Source organism: Heteronotia binoei, chromosome 2 (genome assembly GCF_032191835.1).
Source record: "Heteronotia binoei isolate CCM8104 ecotype False Entrance Well chromosome 2, APGP_CSIRO_Hbin_v1, whole genome shotgun sequence".
Lineage (NCBI taxonomy): Eukaryota > Metazoa > Chordata > Lepidosauria > Squamata > Gekkonidae > Heteronotia > Heteronotia binoei.
Genome location: NC_083224.1, coordinates 34,105,387 through 34,113,740, shown reverse-complemented (window position 1 = coordinate 34,113,740; position 8,354 = coordinate 34,105,387).

Sequence of the window (8,354 nt, the reverse complement as noted above, 5' to 3'; positions counted from 1 at the left end):
GGGCAGAGTTATGAATCCCTTCTAAAATACTAGCCCTGTTCCCATGTTACAGTGCCATACATCCGGCATGCATAAGGGTACATCTGTTTGTAAAAAAGAGCCAATGCATGTTCACTTTACAAATGAAACTGGGGACTAGCACCTGGATAAATGTGGGGTTTAAAACATGCATTCAGCGGTATAGATGCTAAATCATACAATCAGATGTATGGATGAAAATTAGTGCATGTATGTTTAAAAAAATCAAGTGTACACTTTCACCCCAGTGGGGACCTAAAATGACTTATGCTCCTCTCCATTTTATCCTCATGACAGTCCTGTGAGGTAGAGTAGGCTGCGAGTGTAGGACTGGCCCAAGGGCTTCCCAGCAAGCCTCCATGGCATGAGTGGGGATTCAAACCTGAGTTTTCCAGATCCAGCACTTTAACCACTGCACCACACTGCCTCTCAATACACTCTGCGTGTGTCCGCTGTAATTTGTGTGCAGGGCTATCAATTGATAGTGATCTCTCTCCCTTTTTGATAACTGCTGTTTTATTAGGCATCATCGATGTAATGGTACTGGACTAGGGTTGCCAATCTCCAGGTGGGATCAAACAGGAAACCGCAGTGTACAGATTGGGTAAACTAGAAAGAAAACACTGTGAAAGAACCATTTGTGCAAACCGTTGGAGAACCGTTCTTGTAAACAAGAATGTAAGTTATTGCAAGTGAGCTGTCGCCTTAGTACGGGTTCCTGATAAAAATACAGGCGGCCAGTGGAAGTGGCAGATGAAACATGAACAGAACCTTGAACTCGTGTAGCCACACCTGTTGGATGGAGGACTGCTGCCTCTACACCATTTGAACATACGGTATTCCTGCGTCTTACAGAAAGGAAATTCACAGACAGCAGGACATATTATCAGTCAATCACAGCACTGAACATATCTCTTTGGAACTAGAGAAATAATAGCTGAACTTTGAGCTCTGTTGAGCCACTTTGATTTCTGTTTTTTATTAGTTCCAATGAATTGGCTATATAAAGTATTCATGTGCATTTGTTTCAAAACTTGTTAATTTCACAGTGTTTTCTTTCTAGTTTACCCAATTCCCAGGTGGGGGCAGGGGATCCTCTGGTTTGGAGGTTCTCCTCCCACTCCAGGGTCATCAGAAAGCAGGGGAGGGGGAGAGGGAGGGAAATGTCTGCTGGGCACTCCTTTATTCCCTCTGGAGCCCAATTCCCATAGGTTATAATGGAGATTTCAAATGTGGGTATTTGGGGCTCTGGGGGGGTGGGGGGACGACGACTGTTTTTTGAGGTAGAGGCATCAAATTTGCAGCATAACATCCAATGAGTCTCTTCAAAGCACCCTTCAAGTTTCAAAAGGATTGGACTGGGGGTCCAATTCTATGAGCCCCAAAAGAAGGTGCCCCTATCCTTCATTATTTCCAGTGGAGGGAAGGAATTTAAAAGGAATGTGATCCCTTTAAATATGATGGCCAGAACTCCCTTTGGAGTTCAACTGTGCTTGTCACACCCTTGCTCCTGGCTTCACTCCCAACGTCTCCTGGCGTCACTCCCAAAGTCACCAGATATTTCTAGAAATGGACCTGGCAACCCTATGGTGGACACTAGGGTAAAGGCAGCACAAGCTGAGTTGTGAGCAGGGACGCCCTCAGTTTAAAACTCTTTTTCTGTCATGAACTCACTAGATGAATATTCTTTCAGCTCTTCTTTTGCAGTGCAGGGATAACAGTGTTGCAGAGTGCTGACCAGAGCCAGCTGGGGGCAGAAGTACTCTAGATCCTTTTCGCACCTACTACTGCTAAGACAAGTCTCCCCCATCCTATGCATTGGATTTTTCCTACCTAAATGCAGAACTTTACATTTATCCCTGTTAAAATTCATTTTATTGATTTTATCCCAGTTTTCCAGCCTGTCAAGGTCATCCTGTATCCTGTTTCTGTCTCCTTCTGTGTTTGCAACCCCTCCCAAATGGAGTCTCAGCCTGTTCCTAGACCTTGCTGTCTGAACCTGTTGAATGTATCTGGTAGTGGCCTGGGCTTCTCTGGACTTCTGAGAGGGTCTGATGCTGACATGTGTCCAGCCTCACAATTCTTCTGATGAAACTGCATTTCCATTAGCAGAACAGGTGGGCAGTGATTTCCACTGGTTCTCTCCATTGCAGACCCCCTACTTTGCACTTTAGAGCTGTTCCTGAGGGTCCATTGATACCCCCACCCCCAATAAAATTTCTGGGGCCTCAGTGGTCAGGTGCAGGAAGAGGAACCAAGGAAGTCCTGCACTACTATGGATGGTTGGGTACTTGTTTCTGCTACTTCAGGAGATTGTTGACATTGTATGCATGATGTTCAGGAGAGGGGCTATAGATCAGCGGAAGAGTCTCTGCTTTGCATCCAGAAGGTCCCAGGTTCAGTCCTCAGCATCTTCACTAAAAAGGACCAGGCAATAGATGATGTGAAAGATCTCTATCTCTCCATAAGACCCAGGACATGCTAGTCAGCACAGTCAATACTGATCTTAAAAATAGTAGAGAGTCCAGTAGCACCTTTAGGTAGGAGCTGCAGGGCACAGTGGTAAGCTGCAGTACTGCAGTCCAAGCTCTGCTCACGACCTGAGTTTGATCCCAGCAGAAGCTGGGTACAGGTAGCCAGCTCAAGGTTCACTCAGCCTTCCATCCTTCCAAGGTTGGTAAAATGAGTGCCCAGCTCGCTTGGGGGTAAAGTGTAGATGACTGGGGAAGGCAATGGCAAACTACCCTGTAAACGTCTGTCAAGAAAATGTCCTGATATGATAGGTAATGACTCGGTGCTTACACTAGGGACTACCTTTACCTTTCAACATCTTTAAGACTAACAAATTTTATTATAGCATAAGCTCTTGAGAAACACAGTTCTCTTCATCAGGTGTATCTGATGAAGAGAGCTGTGTTTCTCAAAAGCTTATGCTACAATTAAATTTGTTAGTCTTAAAGGTGCTACGGGGCTCTTTACTATTTTACAGCCACAGACTAACACAGCTGACTCCTCTGAATACTGAATCATGATAGATGAGCATTCTGATCCAGTATAAGCTTTGTTTGTTTTCATGTGAAGCTCTTTGAACATTCTTACAGCTGTGTTTGGGGTATATTAGCCTTCCTCCCATCTCTTGCTACCTGGGATCTTTTTCAATTGGGCATTTGGACCTTCTGCATGCAAAATGTGTGCTCCATAGCCTTCACCCACTTTGGTGATTGGTACAATATGCATTTAAGCAGGGCTTTTTTGTAGTAGGAACTCCTTTACATATTAGGCCACCCACCCCTAATGTAGCCAATCCTCTTGGAGCTTACAATAGGGCCTGTGCTATGAGCCCTGTAAGCTCTTGGAGGATTGGCTACATCAGGGGTGTGTGGCTTAATATGCAAAGGAGTTCCAACTACAAAAAAAGCCTTGCATTTAAGAAACAAATACTTTGAAAGTGCTAAAAAAATGCTAAGAAATATTCTTTACCTCTTTGCTTGCATAGCATGCTCAGGTGATGGTGCTGCTGCACTTTTAGTCAAACTAATTCCTTTGCAAAATCCAGGTGGAATGCCCTTTGAAAGGAACAGTCAGTTCAGAATCATTTTTTATGGCTTATGCTGCATGTATTGTTAGATGGGTCACTATATAGGAACTAGTCCTAGCCCTTGGCTTGTAGCATTGGTAAGGTTAGATGTGGGACAAAGGAATCAGAAGGGAGAGTATTGCTTTTTATTATTCAATACCATATTTTTAATTAGCAGGTTTGGGTCTGGCACACACAACACATGGAGCAATATGTGTGCAAAATTTAACTGCAGACAATCATTCTTTAAGCCCTCAAACTGCTATTTGACAGCCCAGAAGATGGCACTAGTGTGCTGGCAATCCATAGCCATTCTTAGAAAAGGGAACAGCTTGTTTAAACAGTTTCCTAACAGACCTTGTCATTCTCTGGTGCAAAACTGTATGTAGTAGAACCCAAGCGTTACCATCCAAGGCTGATACCATTTAAGTTCTGCTATGCAAAGGTGGGTCACTCAATGCAGTTCCTGCCTCTATAAAGTGAGTCATTTATGTCAATACAGATTTTCATATGTCTTTTTTAAATTATTATTAAGGCCCGTGGGTGCTTGCAGAGGAGGAGGTTAAAAATAATTTGAAGAACAACATAGTTGAAGAACAAAGCCCCGTGTTGTTTGGTAGGGGTGGTATGAAGTAGATGATGCAGAAAGCGGCTTGCTAATTTTGTTGCTTGTAGTTTCCCCAAGCAAGTTGTACAGCTGGATTGACTTCAGCAGTAGAACTTAATTATGTACCTGCCAATATAGCATGTTTCATTTATTAGTGGAGACTGTAGCTCACCTTGCCTCTAAGTGATGCTCTGGGCCTTCCCATTTTTATCCTCTGAAATCAGTAAAGCTTTTTGGGTTGAGACAATGACTGGCTTGCTGTCATCTAGCCAGCTTTCTGAATGAGGAATGATTTGAACCTGGGTTTTCACTTCTGGGTCCAACCAGTGGCTGCCTCTAAAGTTTTCTTTTACAAGGTAGTGATGGCTCTGTTTCTATATAGGATTGGTTGCCTGTTTTTACCAGTCATGAAAAATATTATGGGACCTAGCCAGGGGTGGAATTCTAGCAGTAGCTCCTTTGCATATTAGGCCACACAACCCTAATGTAGCCAATCCTCCAAGAGTTTACAAAAAAGCTCTTGTAAGCTCTCGGAGGATTGGCTACATCAGGGTGTGTGTGACCTAATATGCAAAAGAGCTCCTGCTAGAATTCCACCCCGGACCTAGCTTATGAGTTTGTTAGTCAGCATTCCTTGGCTCAATCATCAATCAAAAGGGAGTCTGCAACCAAAAAATCAGGAGACTGAGACTGCGAAGGGCAGCCTTGAAGGAGCTAGAAGAGATTCTTAAGTGTAAGGCTATATATGTTGCTGGCAACCAAGTTCAAGATCATTTATACAATAATATTCCCCATTACTATGTATGGATGCAAAAGTTGGACATTGAAGAAATCTGACAGGAAGAAAGTTGATTCCTTTGAAGGAGGATAACTTTATGGATACCACGGCCTGCCAAAAAGACAAACAAGTAGGTTCTAGATATAATCAAGCCTGAACTCTCCCTAGAAGCTAAAATGACTAAACCAAGACTATTGTACCTTGGACATATGAGAAGACAAAGTAATTGGAAAAGACTATAATGCTAAGAAAAGCTGAAGGCAGCAGGAATAGAGGAAGACCTGAACATGAGTTAGATTGACTTAATCCACAGCCCTGTTATTCATAGGGTCACCAGAGCTTTTTCTGTAGCAGGAACTCCTTTGCATATTAGGCCACGTACCCCTGAGTTAGCCAATCCTGGAGCTTTCAGCAGGCCCTGTATTAAGAGCCCTGTAAACAATTGAAGGATTGGCTACATAAGATGGGTGTGGCCTAATATGCAAAGCAGTTCCTGCTACAAAAAAGCCCTGAGGGTCACCATAGGTCAGAAGTAACTTGACGTCTTAACACGCACACACACAGCTGATCTTTGGTGTTGCCTACTGGCATGCAGTGGGTTGGCTCCAGAACAAAATCAGGTTCATGGAACAGATCTCCCCCTTCTCCCGCCTGTAACCATCTGTGCCTTCATGAAGCTATTTCAGAGGATCAGCAGAGCCCCGGGAAAAGAGTGGGATTAAAGGGAGGTCAGTGGAAATCACCCCCTTCCCCACACAAACTGGCTTCTGAATGCAGAAAGAGCTTGTGCAAAAGTATGCAAAAGGCATGGTTTCACCAGGGTGGAAAGGAGTAGCATTCTCAGTATTGGTCTTTTCAAAATGAACACTTGAAGGAAAAGTAATTAAGCTTACCATTGGATTAATCTGTTGTGTTTCCTCAATCTTTTGCTGCCTGATGATATGATTAAAAGTCTTTTGTCCAGCACAGTGAGTTTTCCCAAAATGCAAAAATAATGAAACTTGCAGAGAGACCTGTTTCATTCACAAGGTGTTTCTTGACTTCTTTAGACTTAACTATGCTGGAAGAGCTGGCAGCTACTGTGGAGACCACGTAGGGGTCAGATTGTTGCCCTCGGATCTGGGGAGTAAACTTCTTGGGTCTCATTCACACAGTGGCAGAGCATCTGCTTTGCATGCAGAAGGTCCCAGGTTCAGTCCCCAGAATCTCCAGCTAAAAGGACCAGGTAGGAGATGGTGTGAAAGATTTCTGCTTAAAACCTTGGAGGAGGAGGAGGAGGAGGAGGAGAATTGGTCTTTATACCCATCTTTTCTCTTAGAATCAGAATAATAGAGTTGGAAGGGACCTCCAGGGTCATCTAGTCCAACCCCCTCCACAATGCAGGAAATTCACAAACACCTCCCCGTAAATTCATAGGATCTGCATTGCTGTCAGATGGCCATCTAGCCTTTATTTAAAAACCTCCAAGGAAGGAGAGCCCACCACCTCCCGAGGAAGCCTGTTCCACTGAGGAACCGTTCTGTCAGGAAGTTCTTCCTAATGTTGAACCGGAAACTCTTCTGATTTAATTTCAACCCATTGGTTCTGGTCCTACTTTCTGGGGCCACAGAAAACAACTCCACACCATCCTCACCATCTTCTCTAAGGAGTCTCAGTGTAGCTTACAGCCACTTTCCCTTCCTGTCCTCACAATAGGCACCTTGTGGGGCTGAGCAGGTTGATTATTTCTTGTGCATCATACAGTGACACAGCAGTCAGACTCCTCCTCAGACAGTGGCTTTGGAGCCTTTAATAGGTTGGGTAATTTATTTCTTATGGTAAGTTGGCATGTCCTGGTCCATAGTCTGAGAATCATTAGCATGGTAAGAAACTGCAAGAAGAAGGCAAAGGAGCAGCTGAGCTGGATATTCAGTAGCCAAGAAGTAGGGGTCTACACTCTCCATGCCCCTCTGCCTCTCCCCAAGATTAGAAAAAGTGCAACAAAATCTGCAAAATAAAAAAATGCAGGTTGATAGATATAACAGTGACCTGATCAGGAAGGCCAGGCCAGCCTGATCTTATCAAATCTCAGAAACTAAGCAGAATCAGCACCAATTAGTACTTGGATGGGAGATCACCAAAGAAGTTCAGTGTTGCTACATAGAAGCAGGCAATGACAAACCACCACTGTTCACCTCTTGCCTTAAAAGCCCCATGGGGTTGTCATAAGTTGTCTGTGTTTTCATGGCACTTTCCACCACCAGATATAACAAGGTCCTCTGTCAGCACAGTGGGCAATGCCTAATGTCAAAGGGATGATGAATGAGATCTTGAGCTTGATTTCAAGTGGGATTCAATTTGTGCTTGTTGATGGGATGTTTGGCACTTCAGACATAGTGGTCGTAAAATCAGGTGCCAGACGAGCTTTAGCCAGGAGCAGTGATTAATACGAGGCTGATGTGAGCAATCCTTTGCTTGTTTCTTTAACCACATGCAACAACTTGGCTTGCTGCCCAAAAGCGCAGAAACGTGCAGGTCTCAAAATAGACATCAGCATGTCAAGTGGAAGGGAAGTGCCACTGGATGATGGGCGTCTGCTCCCAATGCATGCAAATGCAGCGCTAAGTACTGTTAGCAGCTGCTCAGTTTCAGCGCAATAATAAATTAAGGACGAGTTGTGCTAACAAGCAGTGACACCACATTCTTACCAAAGTGTGATAAACACCGGCGAAAACAAACTAGGAGGTTGTTTCCTTGGTCCCCGGCACTATCATCCAATGTAAGAACACTTGTGCCATGGAAACTCACGGGGTAATCTTGGACCAGTCACACTGTCTCAGTCTACTAACTTCTCTCACAGGCTTGTGAGGATAAAATGAAGGAGGGGAGGATGTTTGTAAGCCATTTAGGATCCTTATCGGATAGAAAGGTGGGGTACAAAAGAATTTTAATAAAATAAATTCATGGGATAGGCAGTGTCAGGTCTACAGCTATCTTCAATAATAACAACTCTCCATTTCATTAGGATTAGTGTTTATTGTAAGACAGGATAGTACCACTGGCAAAGCCAGTGACGAAATTAAGGCAGGTTGCAGGTGAGTGAATATATAGAAAGCCGTTAGCCGTTACATGTGCGCCTAACTTTCTGGCCCGAGATAAGTTCAAAATACTAAATTGTTATAAGGCAGACATTCCCACACTACGAAATTCGTTAGCAAAACACTCTAACAGATAGTAATGACCTTGAGAGGCAGACACTATGGGAGGACCCAAGTACTTTTGTTTTCCCAGCGGTGTAGCAGGTGTTTCAGAACAGAACAGTGACAGAACAAGGCATTAACATGGCAAAGAATTTTGACAGGCGGGCTTCAGGCTTGAAATATATATATTTCTCT